This window comes from Nicotiana tabacum, chromosome 13 (assembly GCF_000715075.1).
Source record: "Nicotiana tabacum cultivar K326 chromosome 13, ASM71507v2, whole genome shotgun sequence".
Classification (NCBI taxonomy): domain Eukaryota; kingdom Viridiplantae; phylum Streptophyta; class Magnoliopsida; order Solanales; family Solanaceae; genus Nicotiana; species Nicotiana tabacum.
The window spans coordinates 9,945,517-9,964,266 of record NC_134092.1 but is presented as its reverse complement, the minus strand read 5'-3'; positions in this window follow the sequence as shown (position 1 = coordinate 9,964,266).

The following is an 18,750-nucleotide window of genomic DNA, read 5'->3' as shown; positions in this document are numbered from 1 at the left end:
AAATGAACCACTACATGAGATATGGGAACGCTATAGAATAATGGTTAGGGAATTTTCCAACAACGATATGACGAAGATTATGATTCAACAAACTTTCTATCATAGGAATAACATAACCAACCAATATGTAGTGAATCAACTTGCCGGTGGGAACTTCATAACTATGCCTTATGCGGAGGTGAGTGAGATTTTACATGAAATAGTGGGACATCATCGGCATGGCAATCCCGGAATAATGTTCCACAAGGTGATCCCAACGTGATCCACCTTCACAAAGAGTTGCATGACCATGGGCAAGCCATTGCCGAATTGACTACCACCATGAATCAATTAGCAAAAGCTCACCTTAAACAAGTGCAAAATTCTAGGCAAGTCAATGCCATGGAGGGAGTTAACATGATGGTGAACAAAAGAAGGACCAAAGGTCCACAAGTGCAATATCGAGTGGAGAATTATGTGCAAGAAGCTAGTGGTTTTGATCAAGACAATTCTTACAATGAACAAGAAGAGGAAGTGAAATATGTGAACAACTTTCAGGGACAACGAAATAACTTCCAAGGCCCAAACCAATAACAATGGCGACCTCAAAAAAATCAAGGAAATTGGAGTGGTAAAACAATCAAGGGAATTGGCATAACGATAACAATCAAGAAAATTGAAGTGAAAATAATCAAGGAATTCTTTTTTGGGTAGGGTGGGGGTGGGGTAGGGGGTTAACAATCAAGGCTGATGGAACAATAATCAAGGCAATCAGGGGTCAGGTTTTTAAAGGCCCCCGATGTATCAACAACCGAGCAACCTGCCTCCTTATCCTTCCCATGGGACAAGTTCTTCAAACAATGAGATGTGGCTTACTGAGAATATGTTTAAGCAAATGATGGAAAATAATGCCGATTCGGATGCCCAACTTGCCTCATATAACACATCGATCCGCAACTTAGAAGTTCAAATAGAACAAATCTCTTAAGGTCTATAATAAGTGAAAGAGGTGGGAATGCACCCACCTCAAGTCAAAAGCAAATTATGGATGATGAACAAGTGGTACAAGAAGAAGAGGTCCTCAACAATGTGGTACAATCAAATGATGAAATTTGAATTGATATTGATGATAGTGTGAAAGAGACTCAAGAGGAGGTGAACCCGTCTAGGGATCATATCATTGACATACCGGAGTTGGTAGTGCAAAAGGCTAAGGCACCATTGCCTAAGCCTTCACCTCCATACCCTCAAAGACTTGCAAAACAAAATGGCGAGAATCAATTCAAAAAATTCATTCAAATGATGAAAAGTTTTTCAATCAATGTGCCACTAGTTGAAGCTTTGGAACAAATTCCCGCTTCTGCAAAGTTTATGAAGGATATCGTGACGAAAAAGGGGTCAATGAATTTGAAACTATCAAAGTCACTCATTAAGTGAGTGCTATTGTGCATTCAATGGCTCCTAAGTTGGAGGATTCCAGTGCTTTTACGATTCCTTGTACAATTGGAAGTGCCGAGTTTGCTAAAGTTCTTTGTGATCTTGTGGCAAGACCTTGGGAATTGGGAAACCAAGACCCACCTCTATGAGATTTGCAAATGGCCGATCGTACTATGAAGAGACCTTTGGGAGTGATTGAGTATGTCTTGGTTCGTGTTGATAAATTCGTTCTTCCAGCAGATTTTGTCATTCTAGATTGTGAAGTTGATTATGAGGTGCTGATTATTCTTGAAAGACCTTTCCTTGCTACGGGGAAGGCTCTTTGTGATATTGAAGCCGGAGAACTCACCTTCTGAGTGGGTGATGAAAAAGTGAAATTCCATGTGTGTAAGTCTATGCGGCAACCAAATAGCAACGAGGTATGCTCTTTTGGAGACTTGGTGACCGATGATATTTTTAATGATACAAATGCCACAATCAATGTTGGTGATATGTTGGAGGCCGTCTTGCTCAACTTTGATGATGACGAGATGAATGTCTTCATGGAATGTGTGAACTCTTTGTAAGGAATGGGGTCGTACAATTATGAACCCCGAAAACTATCTTTGGATCTTGAAAATAGGACAACTCCTCCTACAAAGCCTTCCATTGAAGAGCCTCCTACCTTGGAGTTGAGGCCATTGCCTTTACATCTTCGGTATGAATTTCTTGGCCCTTGTTCTACTTTACCGGTTATTCTTTCCTCTTGTTTGACTAACGTGAAGGTAGATTCTACATTGGCAGTGCTACAAAAGAGGAAGAAGGCTATTGGATGGACATTGGTGATTGTTCGGGAGATAAGCCCCGCATTTTGCATGCATAAGATCAACTTGGAGAAAGGCGCCAAATCATCTATTGGACATCAAAGGAAACTCAATGAGGCTATGCAAGAAGTTGTCAAAAATGAGATTATCAAGTGGTTGGATGCCGGGGTTGTCTACCCCATTTTCAATAGTTCGTGGACTTCTACGGTTTAATGTGTCCCGAAAAAGGGGGCATGACGGTGGTCACCAATGACAAGGATGAGTTGATTCCTACAAGAACGGTGAACGGTTGGAGAGTGTGTATGGACTATTGCAATCTCAACAAAGTCACAAGGAAGGATCATTTCCAACTCCCATTCTTAGATCAAATGCTTGATATATTAGCCAACCGTGCTTTATATTACTTTATTGATGGGTATTCGGGCTACAACCAAATCCTTATTGCTTCGGAGGATCAAGAGAAAACAACCTTTACATGTCCCTATGGTACTTTCGCCTTCAAGCGGATGCCATTTGATTTGTGTAATGCACCGACGACTTTTCAAAGGTGTATGATGGCTATATTCATGGACATGGTGGACGACTACCTTGAAGTTTTCATGGATGATTTCTCGGTGGTTGGAGATTCTTTTGATAATTGTCTTGCAAATTTAGATAAAGTGTTGGCAAGATGTGAAGAAACAAATTTGGTGCTCAATTGGGAGAAGTGTCATTTCATGGTCGAGGAAGGCGTTGTCCTTGGACACAAAATATCAAAGAATGGAATCGAAGTTTACAAGGTAAAGATTGAGGTGATTTCCTAAACTTCCACCTCCAACTTCGGTGAAGGGTGTGCGGAGTTTCTCTAAAGTGGTGAACCTGTTGTGCAAGCTTCTTGAGGTTGGATGTCGGGGTTGTCTACCCCATTTTCGATAGTTCGTGGACTTCTCCGGTTTCATATGTCCCGAAGAAGGGGGAATGACGGTGGTCACCAATAACAAGGATGAGTTGATTCCTACAAGAACGGTGAACGGTTGGAGAGTGTGTATGGACTATTGCAATCTCAACAAAGTCACAAGGAAGGATCATTTCCAACTTCCATTCTTAGATCAAATGCTTGATAGATTAGCCGACCGTGCTTTATATTACTTTATTGATGGGTATTCGGGCTACAACCAAATCCTTATTGCTTCGGAGGATCAAGAGAAAATAACCTTTACATGTCCCTATGGTACTTTCGCCTTCAAGCGGATGCCATTTGGTTTGTGTAATGCACCGACGACTTTTCAAAGGTGTATGATGGCTATATTCATGGACATGGTGGAGGACTACCTTGAAGTTTTCATGGATGATTTCTCGGTGGTTGGAGATTCTTTTGATAATCTTATAAATTTAGATAAAGTGTTGGCAAGATGTGAAGAAACAAATTTGGTGCTCAATTGGGAGAAGTGTCATTTCATGGTCGAGGAAGGCATTGCCATTGGACACAAAATATCAAAGAATGGAATCGAAGTTGATAAGGCAAAGATTGAGGTGATTTTCTAAACTTCCACCTCCAACTTCGGTGAAGGGTGTGCAGAGTTTCTTAGGCCACGCAGGGTTTTACCAGCGTTTCATCAAAGATTTCTCTAAGGTGGTGAACCCGTTGTGCAAGCTTCTTGAGGTTGGATGTCGGGGTTGTCTACCCTATTTTCGATAGTTCGTGGACTTCTCCGGCTTAATGTGTCCCGAAGAAGGGGGCATGACGGTCGTCATCAATGACAAGGATGAGTTGATTCCTACAAGAACGGTGAACGGTTGGAGAGTGTGTATGGACTATTGCAATCTCAACAAAGTCACAAGGAAGTATCATTTCCAACTCCCATTCTTAGATCAAATGCTTGATATATTAGCCAACCGTGCTTTATATTACTTTATTGATGGGTATTCGGGCTACAACCAAATCCTTATTGCTTCGGAGGATCAAGAGAAAACAAACTTTACATGTCCCTATGGTACTTTCGCCTTCAAGCGGATGCCATTTGATTTGTGTAATGCACCGACGACTTTTCAAAGGTGTATGATGGCTATATTCATGGACATGGTGGACGACTACCTTGAAGTTTTCATGGATGATTTCTCGGTGGTTGGAGATTCTTTTGATAATTGTCTTGCAAATTTAGATAAAGTGTTGGCAAGATGTGAAGAAACAAATTTGGTGCTCAATTGGGAGAAGTGTCATTTCATGGTCGAGGAAGGCATTGTCCTTGGACACAAAATATCAAAGAATGGAATCGAAGTTTACAAGGTAAAGATTGAGGTGATTTCCTAAACTTCCACCTCCAACTTCGGTGAAGGGTGTGCGGAGTTTCTCTAAGGTGGTGAACCTGTTGTGCAAGCTTCTTGAGGTTGGATGTCAGGGTTGTCTACCCCATTTTCGATAGTTCGTGGACTTCTCCGGTTTCATATGTCCCGAAGAAGGGGGCATGACGGTGATCACCAATAACAAGGATGAGTTGATTCCTACAAGAACGGTGAACGGTTGGAGAGTGTGTATGGACTATTGCAATCTCAACAAAGTCACAAGGAAGGATCATTTCCAACTTCCATTCTTAGATCAAATGCTTGATAGATTAGCCGACCGTGCTTTATATTACTTTATTGATGGGTATTCGGGCTACAACCAAATCCTTATTGCTTCGGAGGATCAAGAGAAAATAACCTTTACATGTCCCTATGGTACTTTCGCCTTCAAGCGGATGCCATTTGGTTTGTGTAATGCACCGACGACTTTTCAAAGGTGTATGATGGCTATATTCATGGACATGGTGGAGGACTACCTTGAAGTTTTCATGGATGATTTCTCGGTGGTTGGAGATTCTTTTGATAATCTTATAAATTTAGATAAAGTGTTGGCAAGATGTGAAGAAACAAATTTGGTGCTCAATTGGGAGAAGTGTCATTTCATGGTCGAGGAAGGCATTGCCATTGGACACAAAATATCAAAGAATGGAATCGAAGTTGATAAGGCAAAGATTGAGGTGATTTTCTAAACTTCCACCTCCAACTTCGGTGAAGGGTGTGCAGAGTTTCTTAGGCCACGCAGGGTTTTACCAGCGTTTCATCAAAGATTTCTCTAAGGTGGTGAACCCGTTGTGCAAGCTTCTTGAGGTTGGATGTCGGGGTTGTCTACCCCATTTTCGATAGTTCGTGGACTTCTCCGGCTTAATGTGTCCCGAAGAAGGGGGCATGACGGTCGTCATCAATGACAAGGATGAGTTGATTCCTACAAGAACGGTGAACGGTTGGAGAGTGTGTATGGACTATTGCAATCTCAACAAAGTCACAAGGAAGTATCATTTCCAACTCCCATTCTTAGATCAAATGCTTGATATATTAGCCAACCGTGCTTTATATTACTTTATTGATGGGTATTCGGGCTACAACCAAATCCTTATTGCTTCGGAGGATCAAGAGAAAACAACCTTTACATGTCCCTATGGTACTTTCGCCTTCAAGCGGATGCCATTTGATTTGTGTAATGCACCGACGACTTTTCAAAGGTGTATGATGGCTATATTCATGGACATGGTGGACGACTACCTTGAAGTTTTCATGGATGATTTCTCGGTGGTTGGAGATTCTTTTGATAATTGTCTTGCAAATTTAGATAAAGTGTTGGCAAGATGTGAAGAAACAAATTTGGTGCTCAATTGGGAGAAGTGTCATTTCATGGTCGAGGAAGGCATTGTCCTTGGACACAAAATATCAAAGAATGGAATCGAAGTTGACAAGGTAAAGATTGAGGTGATTTCCTAAACTTCCACCTCCATCTTTGGTGAAGGGTGTGCAGAGTTTCCTAGGCCACGCGGGATTTTACCAGCATTTCATCAAAGATTTCTCTAAGGTGATGAACCCGTTGTGCAAGATTCTTGAGAAATATGCTAAGTTTAAATTCAATGATTATTGCATGAGAGCCTTTGAATTGTTAAAGTTCAAGTTGACAACTACACCCATCATCACCGCTCCAAATTGGAGTGTTCCTTTTGAACACATGTGTGATGCAAGTGATGTAGCGGTTGTGGCTGTTTTGGGGCAACACATCAACAAGATTTTTTATCTGGTCTACTATGCTAGTAAGACCATGAATGGTGCCCAAGTCAACTATACTGTTACGGAGAAAGAGCTCCTTGCCATTATGTTTGCAATTGAGAAGTTCTGCCCGTACTTGATGGGTGCAAAAGTTATTATCCATACGGATCATGCGGCGCTTCGTTATCTTATGAGCAAGAAATATTCCAAAGCTCGATTGATGAGATGGGTGTTTTTGTTGCAAGAGTTTGATATTTATATCCAATATAGAAAGGGGAGTGAAAATCAAGTGGTGGACTACTTGTCTCGTTTGGAGGAGGAGGGGAGGCCGTATGATGGCCTTGAAATCAATGACTCCTTCCCCGATGAGCAACTCTTGGCTATTTCAATGAAGGAGGTGCCATGGTTCAAGGATCTAGCAAATTTCCTTGTATGTGGTATCATCCCGGATGAGTTCTCTTCAAACCAAAGTAAGAATCTCAAACGGTATTGTCAATATTATTATTAGGATGAACCATACCTTTTTTGAATTTGTACAGATGGGGAGATTAGAAGATGTGTACCGAAAGAAGAGCAAGGTGAAATTCTTGGGGCTTGTCATTCTTCGCCATATGGTGGTCATCATGGTAGAGCGATAAACGGCAACCAAAGTGCTTAGTTATGGTTTCTATTGGCCCACTCTTTACAATGATGCAAGTGATTTAGTGAAAAGATGTGATGAATGTCAAAGGGCCAGTGGAATCTCAAAGAAAAATAAAATTTCCCTCACCACTATTTTGGAGATTGATATTTTCGATGTGTGGGGTATTGACTTCATGGGTCCTTTTATGAGTTCCTATGAAAACACCTACATCTTGGTTGCAGTGGATTATATGTACAAATGAGTGGAGGCGGTTTCTCTACCCAACAATGAAGCGAGAAGTATGGTGGCGTTCTTGAAGCAGAATATTTTCACAAGGTTTGGTACTCCGCGGGCTATTATAAGCGATGAGGGCTCACATTTGTGCAACAAGGCTTTCGACACTTTACTTATCAAGTATGGTGTTACTCATAAAGTCACAACTCCCTATCATTCATAAGCTTGATGTCAAGTGTAAGTCTCCAGTCGGGAGATAAAGAGTATTTTGTCCAAAACAGTAAATTCTAACCGGACAGATTGGTCCAAGAAGCTTGATGATTCATTATGGGCTTATCGGACGGCTTACAAAACACCTATCGGAATGTCGTCGTACCGGTTGGTGTTCGGAAAAGCTTGTCATCTTCCGGTGAATCTTGAACACAAGGTTATATGGGCTATAAAGAAGTTGAATCTTGATTGGGATGTAGCTACTAACTTGAGGGTTGCACACTTGAATGAAATGGATGAATTTCGGTACCATGCCTACACAAGTTCGTCCTTGTACAAAGAAAAATAAAATATCTTCATGACAAATACATTTGGAACAAAGAGTTCAAGGTGAGCGATCTCGTATTGTTGTTCAGCTCAAGGTTGAGGATGTTTCCCAGGAAATTAAAGTCTAAATGGAGTGGCCCTTCTGAAATTGTGGGTGTGACACCTTTTGGCACATTGGACTTGAAGAACAAAAACAATGAAATATTCCAAGTCAATAGTCACCAGATGAAGCACTATTTGGAAAAAGTTGGAGATAGCCACGTCGTGGCGGTCATTCATTTCAATTGATGGTATTCTGCATCGTGCCGCGACATTAAATCAGGCGCTTCTTGGGAGGCAACCCATGTTCTTTTTTCTTTTTTTTTCTTTTGTTCGTTAGGTATTATTTTTGTGCTAACTAGATTTGAAGTGTGCTGCAGGGATGAGTGTGCCTTACAGGAATTCTGGACAGAAATCAGCCTAAGTGTTGCAACACTTGCGAACCATAGTTGAATTGTGCAGACCGCACATTTATAGTTACTGCAGCAAAAGTGTTATGTGGATGCACAATTATCTTGCGGACTGCACAAATGGAAGGTGAAAAATGATAACTCTCTGAAGTTGGCCTATCAGAAAAATTATCAATTTGCGGTCGCAACTGGAATCTGCGGTCGCACGCATCATTCTGCGGACCGCAGACAAGACACCAACTTAAGCTCACCAGGTAACAGAGTGCGGACCACAACTGAAATTATGCGGCCGCACTCGCTCATCCTTCCATTAGAAAATAACTAGTATAAATAGAGGGCCAAGGCAACTATTGCACTTTTTCCTCTTTGAGCACAAAACTTGCACTATATTAAAATTTCTTGGTGAATCATCTTCCCACACGCCCAACAATTATGATCACTCATCCCTTGCACTCATTCACATTTGGTATGCTTAAATTCCTTATTATAAATTTTCATTTTTTTTAGTTTAGTTTCATTATTTTTAGGCCATTTGTTAATAGAATTCAATTGTGCATTCATGTGGGGGTAAATCTGTAGTGGGTTAACTAGTACATGTTCTATGGGGACTGGGTCAATGTATTTTCATGCCTTTATGTTGTTACTATGTCAAAATTTGCACAATAATTGCAAAACCTAGATAGAAATACTGGACTATTCGTGTCTTTTTGAATTTTGCGGCCGCATGTTTAATTGTGCGGTCCGCAGAATTCCCATTGCGGCCGCAGAATAACCTTTTCACTGTCATCAAAGAGTCTACACTTTGTGACTCCAATGTGCGGCTGCAGGTCTAATTGTGTGGACCGCATAAATCATGTTGCGGCCGCACATCAGCCAATTCTCTGTCATCAGAGAGTTGGCATATTTTGGGTTTCTGAGATGCGACCGCAAGTGAAATTGTACGGACTGCACTTCACTTTTGCGGACGCAAAGCTAAATTGTGTGGTTCACAAAGCCTCATCTGTGGCCGTAATAAAATTGTGCAGATCACATATCCTTACCATGCGAGCATACTGTGTCTGTGATCCTCACTGTGTTTTCTGGTGTATTCTTGCATATCTCTTGTGTATGCCTGAATATTGAATTGTAACTAACAACCACATTTGCTTGATATAGACAATGGTCCGATCTAGAGGCAGAGGCGACACTTCCAAAAGGAGGGGTGAACCTTCTAAGGGACGAGTCAAGAGAGATTTACCTCTTGCCCAACAACAGGAAATCAGAAAAAAGACAACAGCCGGGAGATGAAGAGGTGCAGATCTCTCCGAGACGAGTTCATACGCCCCCATCTAGTGACGTATCAGAGGGTACCTCAGCCTCTATTCAGGAACAACCGACAGTACGGTCCAGGCCGCCAGAGAGATTTCAACTTAAGGACAAGCCGTCCACATCCCACAGCACTTCTAAGGGATCAAAAGGTGCTAGCCAGGCTTCTGAACCTTCAGCAACACCAGTCCCTATGACACAGGATACACCCATTCAGGACATATCCGATGATGGTAGAGGGGGAGAATCCACAACTGCTGAAATTGAAAGAACAAAGAAGAAATAGGTTTGGGAGTACTGATCCGTCAGCCTAGTAACTTTCATTAGTTTCTGCACATGGTGGCCGACGAGGTCGCTAATACTTGAGCGACAGTTCTTACTAACAGATTTAGAGAGGTACAACCCGTTCGTGTTGAGGCAGTTTAGAGAACACAAATGGTGGATGTGGTTTACCTAGAGTGTGGTGGATGCTAAGGAATACTCTTTCCGAGAATTTTACGCTACTGTGGCGCATATCAAAAAAGGGACAAAGGTGACAAAAGTGCAAAACCTCAAAGTGCCATTTGATCAGCACACACTGAACACATACTTGGGCTTTGATGATGTCGAGCCAAAAGAATACATGAAAAAGTGTGCACTTGGAGATACAGTTCGTCTTTATTTAGCGGAGATTCTAGCTGCACCAGGACCACCACCACCATGGATCACCGATGGGGTTCCTATCCACCGAAGCACACTGAGCTTCTAAGTAAAAGGGTGGAAATTATTTGTCTGCATCAGACTGGACCCGAGTCAAAATGAGACTCACTTGCCGATTCCTCGGGCAGTCTTAGTTTCCTCTATTATGGCTGGGTACCCTATCAATGTGGGTACCGTGATGTCGTCCAACATCTCAGTGATCACCCGACAGGATGACTCTTCCTACCCGTACCCCAACACCATTACAGAGTATCTTACAGATGCGGGGGTGGAACCAAGGGATTTTGATGCAAAGGTGAGGCCGAAGAAGCCTTTCTCATGGTACTTACACTACAAAAAATGGGTAAATTATGGAGGTTTATTTGTGGAGGGTATAAGTAACCTCCGAAATTTGCATAATTTTGCGGCAATATCTTAGTCCCACAAAATTATACAATATACGAGGTTCTAAAATATCCGCAACCCTAAATAATAGCGGGTAATTTATTTCACACTCCCTCCATTTCCCCCCAATCTTTTTGCCCTAGAAACTTCTACCTCACAACAACAAAGACACTGTCTTCTTCTTCTTCTAACTTTGTTTTCCTCACAACAACAATCGCTTGATTGGAAGAGATAATATCCAAATCTCTTTTCTTCTAACTTCCACCTCACAACAACAATCACCACCTCTTTTATACCTTCCAGGATTGATTTTTCTCTTTCTTTCCTTATTTTCCCTCATATGGGTTTTCTATTAATTTTGAATTTTTGTATGTATTTTGGTTGTTCTGTATGAAGTTTTGTGTGCCTTTTCCTTACTTTCTTTGTGATTTTGGGTTTAATGGTCGATCTCTCTACAGAAATTTTTGTGTGCTTTTATTTCTTTGTGCTTTTGGGTTTACTATTCTAAATGAAACCAACCAAGATTTACGTGAATTTGCTATTAGGAAGGTAGAATTTGGGGTCAAAATCAAAATTTTGAGTTCAATTTTGCTATTCTAAATTAAACCTAATACGTATCTAATGTGTAAGAAATTAGCAACAAACAAACAGAGCTGACATTTCACAAGCAATTGAGCAAAGGAAAAAAAAAATCAAGAATTCTGAGAAATTTACAATTTAGGAAGAGGGAATAAATAAACTGAAAAATAAAATTTGACAGACTTGATTGTTAAGAATCTTGGACTTTGTTTGGAATTCCAAAATTTTCACTTGTTGTTTCTCTTCTTATCTGTTGCCTCTCACTTATCTTGGTTTCTCCTCCCCTTTTGCTTTGTTGGACATGTTAAACACCTAACAGAGATATACTACAGTATCATAATTGAGAATAGTAAATTTACTGATCATTTGAAAATGCATATCAATAGAAATAATATACTTTTTGTCTTATGTGTGTCTAATTAAAGATTTTACTGGTAATTTATTAAAGCTAAACGTGAGTCTTTACATCATTGGACTGTCAATGGAATAGGTAATCATTATCCTTTCGTTGTTGTATAGGACTTTAGAGTGTAATTGTGGAAATTTGTCTAATTGTGGCTCTTGGCTATCTGTTGAATTTTGTCTGATATTTCTGGTGATTTCTGACTCTGAAATCTTTGTTGCAGTGGACTGTTGTACATCTGTTGCTGCTTCACCTATCTGCTCCTATGTGTGGCTGTTACTATTTGCTAGATTCAAGCTAGGACTAGGTTACTTTAAAAATTGATGTATCTTTTGATTAGTGTATTGTGGATTGATTTCAGTTTTGCTATCTAATATTACCCGTACTTCCTGTTTCTTGTATGTTTCCTATCTGGCAATCTTTCTAAATGATGTGGAGAATATGGAGTTCTTCTAGGTCTTCAATCAAGTTGTTTATATTTGAACTTGAAGATGTTACCTTCATCTCCTTATATTCTTGAACTGCTTGTTCATATGACAATTATCAGTAAAAGTCTTGCTTTTTTATATTCTATGATGCAATTTTTATATTCTTAAATCGCTTGTTTCATATGGTCAAGTTATTCTTAGTTTCACAGTAATAGTATCTTTCAATATAATGAATTATTCAGACCTCTCTATACCATATCTCTTACCTTCACATTTTTGCTTTTATTTTTATTTATTAAAGATTCATATGGAGATACCAAAAGGCTCAAATTGAAGACTAGAGAAGCATTAAGTTTACCTCAGGGAGAACGTGTTGTGGTGGAGTTTGATTGCTTGGATCCGATTGGCGAAGCACAAGGCATTCTTGCAGGCGTATGTGGCCTTTTTGCAACTGACTGTACCATATTTTCAATTAGCTTTGATAAATGGTCGGATATGCCTAAGTCATACTTTAACGACTGCTTTAATAACATTATAAAGGTATAAGCTCTATATCTTCATAACTATATCTCAATTTTGTTTTTTATTTTTATATTTGTATATAAAATATAAACTAACCAAAATTTATTTTTGAAGCCTCAATTCTGTTTTATGACCATTGAGGAAGTTGCACAAGAATGTGTTTATCACTCTATTGCAAAGAAGTGGGTTGCAAGTAGGCAGAAGTTGTGGTATGAGTTTAAAGACTCACTTAAAACCAAAGATGAGATTATGGATAATGTTTCGGTAGGTATTAATCGGGATCGATGGACTTCCTTTGTGAGCTACCGTTATAAAAAAGAAACTCAGGTATTTTTCTGAAACGTCACATTGAAATGCATAAAAATATGATTATTCATTAATATAATTGACTGAAATGTATCTTATTGTTAGAACATGTGTAAAAGAAATGCTGAAAATCGGAAGAAACAAACAGTTCCACACACCGGTGGCTCCAAACCTAATTCTAGAAGAAGGGCTGAAATGGTGAAAGATGTCACATTATTTACCTTACTTTACTATTTAAATTTTATATATTTTATCTATTTATTTTTCTTTAATTAAACTATTCTGATTATTTTTGTTTTCATACATAGATGGCTGAGACAGAGAGAAAGCCTGGGCGAGCACAACTTTATCTTGCTACACATACGAAAAAGGATGGATCATATGTAAATGATTAGGCAAAAGAAATATGTGTAAGTTACAATATAAGACCATTACACCTGCATCATTATGTTTGTTTCAACCTTTAATGTCATGATGTTTTGGTCTAGTCTATTGACTGACTCTCAGTGATGATTCTGTTCATGTTCTCATGTTGACTTCTTTGCCTAAATGACTCTAGTCGGCAGTCTTGTTCATGATACTATATTGCTCTGAAGAGCTAAGATAGAATGATCTATGTGTGACTAATCATGAAAACTAGAATAAAAGGAATCATATGGTGAACTTTGTTGGCATAACTTGCTAGTGAACTTGCTCGCATGTCCAAATGGTAACTTGTTGTGGTTTGTTTGCCCTGTCTTGGCCAACGGAAAAATGAATGTCTTTACTTGTTATTCATGACTATTTAACAACACTGTTTGGGTAAACCTCATTCATGAATCTGAGTAGTGTTTGGTTATGATTATTCGAAGCATGATATACTGTGTATTATCATGTTTAGATATCATCCCCATTAGGCTTAAATAAAAAATAAAATTTTTCCTCATGGTCATGTTGATATCTCTGTTAATCTAGTTGATTGGTATGCTTTTTGGAAACTCTTAGTATGGTCGTTAGCATAAGGGTTCAATGAACTAAGGTCCTATCTATGTGCATACTTGCTAAAAGTTATTCTGAAAGTTGTTACAATATTCTATGATTTGTTCTAATGATTTAAACCTACTTAGAGAAGGTTAGAAAGTGTTGGACCTTAAAGGAGGATGATAAAACAAGTGCATATACCCATCTTTGTCAACTACTGATGCTCTAGGCAACTTAACATGACATTCCTAAATTTTAAAATTATAAGTAATGGAGCTTATCTACTAGCAAAACATAACCAGACATTTGTACTTTGAGACCTTGGATTGATTGTGTAACATTAATGATTCTCATGAGAACATATGCCATGTAGTAATAACCAATTTATAATGTTGGCTCAGATTTTTTTGATGTGTATCTTGTTTAGGAAACAATTGAGCTAGCAGTGAGTGAAAGTACAATGGATGAGTCTGAAATTTCTCCAAATAATGTTGTTGTTAAGGTTCTAGGCAAAGAGCATCCTGAAAGGGTGAGATGTTTGGGATTAGGAGCTACTCCAAGTAATACTTTCAGAGAGACAAATCTTCGTCTTGGTAATATTAGAATTATGAGTAATAATATTGGATGTTGTTCTTCTGAATGCTAAGAGAAGTACAATCAATTGATGAATACTCTCAAAGCATACATGATAATGAAGGAAGGGCGAATACCAGAACAATTTGCTGGGCCTCCTACAATGGTAAATGCTAAATTCTTTTATTTTTGGTGTATTGTGCAATTTTATTTTTTATTTGTGAAGTGCTAGAGTCACTATGATAACTAGTGTGACTATGGAGTTTTGGGACTCCATAGTCACTATGAAAAATCTATAATTTGTCTATCCTTTTACACCTAACAAGCTGGAGTACCACAATGAATATGTAAGTAGATTGTTGGCTCAGTTTTAGCAGGCATTACCAGCATGCTGCTTTTACAGCTACTCTTTGTGACCTACAGACAACTATCTATAACCACAAAAGCTCTATAACCAGGTGCAATGGATGATGTTTCAATTAAAATATAAGAAATAACTTTTAAGCATTGAGGTGGCTGAAAAATAAGATATCTGAAGGGAAGGAGGAAGTGAGACAAGCAAAAACAGAGAAAAGGGAAGGATATTAATATATTTTATACCAGGATTTAAAGTTTGCACTTGTGTAAATAAACACACATACTACTCTAAACATGTCATACACAAGTAGAAAGAACTTGCATATAATCCTAATGTAGAGTAGTTACATGACAAAATCCTAAAATAGAATTCCACAGTATGATCCATGACAGAATTCTCATAAGTAATGTCTTTGGCACAAGAAGACTCAATGGAACTTCAAGTAATATCTCCAAGTGGCAAAGTATATTTTATTTCTCATTGAGATAATTTTATTTTATCTCAATGACTTGTTTCCTGATACTCCTCTTAATAGTTGTATTTTCTTGTACTTTTTGCTTCAGCCAAGTGATGCAGCTAGTAGACTCGTTTCACCAGCGAATGTAAGATCTTCTGGCGCTAGTAATCCCAGTGACAACCATTGAGATTCATTTTAATTGAAGTGGATATATTAGGACAATGTAATAGCTTGACTAATATAGATGGTTAACTATGTTCTAATTTAGCTTGATGACATATGATACTACTCTGTCATAGTATTTTTCACGGTTAATGAAATGTTGATGTTTCTTAATTTTAATGTTTTGGTTTAAGCATAAATATTTCAATTGATATTAGGGGAAAAGTATGGCAAATTGATGATAAAAAATTAATTCTATAATATATTTAAAAATAGATGGGGATAAAACCCCCCAAAAAGAAATTACAGATTGCGGGGGTTTACAACGTACACATAAGAAATTGCGGGGGTTTACAACCCCTACACTCAAAAGAAAAATAATTAAATTTTAAAAATAAAAACCTATTTTCGCGCATGAAATTGCGGAGGTTAAAATTGTAATTTGTGGATTTTAGAAACCTCCGCTATTTGCTATCACGGCAGTTCGGGAAATCCCCGTATTTATCTGTCACAAATTAATAGTGGCGATGCTTACTGCGAGGGCCTGCTCAACCGCCATGACAACAAATAGCGGAGGTTTCTAAACTCCGCAAACTGCAATTTTAACCTCCGCAATTTACCCATTTTTTCGTAATGTTACTTATGGATGTGAACAACCCAAAGAGAAAAAGGTCAACCGTCTACCACCACATACCAGTCTTATGAGCCAGCTGTGGTAGTTGCGGAGGCAGTTGATGATCCATCCACCACGGCTGAGCCTTCCTCTAGTGCCGCAGCTATGCCTCCACCATCATCTTCAGTCCCTAATGCAGCTCCTGCCATAATTTTCACCTAGGCTTTGAAGCCGGTGCCCATGCACACTGCTCCACTTTCTACGCTGTGAGTCTCCTAGGCATTGGCGAGCCTCAACAACTGGATGCAGATAACAAATGCGAAGTTGTCTGACTTATCCAGTACTGCTGCAGCACAGTCTACTATTCAAGTACCTCAGTTTCCCTCGACAGTTGATGAGACATGGAAGAAGATCCTAGAGAACCAGAACACCATCATGGCTACCTTGGTACAACACGGGTCAGTGATTGAAGAGCTGGAAAAAGAAGCACAGAAGATGAGGAAGTCCCAGGCCAGCAAGAATTCAGTAGACAAGCTCCGATGACAGGTGACTAAGCTTTCTACAACCGGAGATATCCCCTTTGACATGTTGATTGACCCACACCCTTCAGGCCCAGACCCTGTAGCACTATCAGCACCGGTGGCACCAGCTAGCCAGTCTAAGGAGTCAGACTCTGCTGCCGACACTGCTGAGGCAGTGTGCCAAATATTCACCAACCCAGTCACACCAAGAGTTGAGGATGATGAGATTCAATTGGATGAGACTGAGGGCGGTGACATTTCTGGGGATACAGAGATGTCCAAGGAGCCATAGGGAGTTTTCTTTACTCTTTTTCCTCTTTTACTCTTATTTTGTTAAGCATTGGGGGTGGAGTTTATTGATCATATTTGGTACATTCTGAGACATTTGGCCTGTAATAACTTGATATTATTTTCTTTATCTATTTTTTTCTTTCTTATTGTATATATATTCTCTCTTTTTCTCTCATTATGTGTATTAAGTAGATTTTGTTTATTAACTTCTTTATTTTTGTTCCTTTGTTAGTTCTTTGTTTGAGCTAGTAGCTTCTTTGTTTGATTTAGTAGCTTATTTTTATGTTCTAGTAGATATTAAGCCTTTGATTTTCTTAATGCAACGGTTCTTTCTAAAGGTAGTTGTTGTGTGAACCGGGTGACTCGTCCCAATAATGGATGGCATGACAACCTTCTTACAGAAATCATCTTGTAGGGAGTTGACTTGTTCTATCACCGGAGGAACTGGTAGTCATCTATTCCCTCTATCATTTCTTTGACTGATCATGTTGGAACTTGTGCCGGACATGTGACTTCTTGTTCTTGAGAACTTTGAGGATGTGTAACAGGTTCCCTATCTGATTCTCATACGAAGTTTGCTAAATCATCAAAATACAAAAGTTATATAACTTATCAATTTTTCCCTTTTTGATGATGACAAACTTATAATTAAAGTTCCCCGTGAGAACTAGATCTCCATATAATTTACCTGCAAAATAACGAACTTGTTTCCCTTTTTGTCCCCCCTTCAATTTTCTTTCCCCTTTTGGCATCATAAAATGAATATATGCAAGAAAACGCAAAAAGAAGTCCAGCACAATTAACTCATGCTACATGTGTGCACACAACATAGCAAAAAATAGAGCACAAGAGTATAGCATACATAGCGAAAGACTGAGATGCTCATTAATTAATAAGAGAAGAAAACAGAGGTAGTAGAACCATTGTTACAAAAACATCCACATAAAAACAAACTTAAAGTACCAGCCATAACAACAACAAGCCAAAAGAGACATTAGGGTTAAGACAAAACTCGTTCAAACTAGACACTAAGAAGGGAACTATTTAAGGGGCATTGGAAGAGGGAGGGAAGGATGAGGAGGCAAGGGATTTGAGAAGAATATCCACTCGAGCATTTGAAGACTGCTGTTCATTTATCACCTACTCTTTTAGGTCCTCGACCTGTTTCCTCAGGTATGCATTTTCAGCAGTCAAACGAGCAACCTCTGCACCCTGTGCACTGCTGGAATCAGGTTCCTTCTTGGCTTGACTGAGCTTCCTCTCAAGAATGGCATTCCTGGCCTTCATCCTCCTTATTTCCTTATTAGCAGCATTCTGAGCATCAATTAACTGAGAAATAGTAGAATTGTTATCGACACCCTCTTCTTGTCAATGCACTCACACTCTTCCAATGTTGACTTTGAGAAAGTTTGCTCTCGAGTTCCGAATGTTGCTCTTCCTAAAAGAACTTTGAAGAATTCAAACACTCGAGTGAGCAAGAACCCATAAGGCAAACCATGGTTCCCGTCCTTGAAGCCTGCCACCTTTTTCATATGTTCAATCATGATACCAGGCAGATTGGCGGTGGTGTATGCATCTAGAGCTTCCATGAGGAACAAGTCTGCTTTTGAAGCAATGTAACGCCTTTCTGCGCATGGAAGAAAGACGTTGTTTACCATTTCAAACATAAGTTGATACTCTGGAAGGAGAGCCTTCTTGTTCACCCGTTCCCCTTGCCGAACAGGCTGATCTTTTAGAATGACCTTTCTAAAGTCAGGGGAACATGTCCCTTCAATAGATGAGATCCCTTGAGTGGGCACACCCAAGATACTTCCTAGAACATCCTCATCACAAAATCTACTCCATTAACCTTCAAACAGCTGTTGTCGTCTTACACAGTAAATTGATCTGTGTAGAAACTGCGAACCTCCTCTTCATAAACCTTGGGACTCTGAATGGTAAACAAATGAGTCCACTTCTGAAACTCACAGATTGCAAATAGTTGTCTCGTGCCTGACATTTCAAGAATGTCAGCATCAAATGCTCTGCCGCATAGCACCCTTTGCTTCTTAAGGTTTTCTCTTCTCTCAACTTCAGAC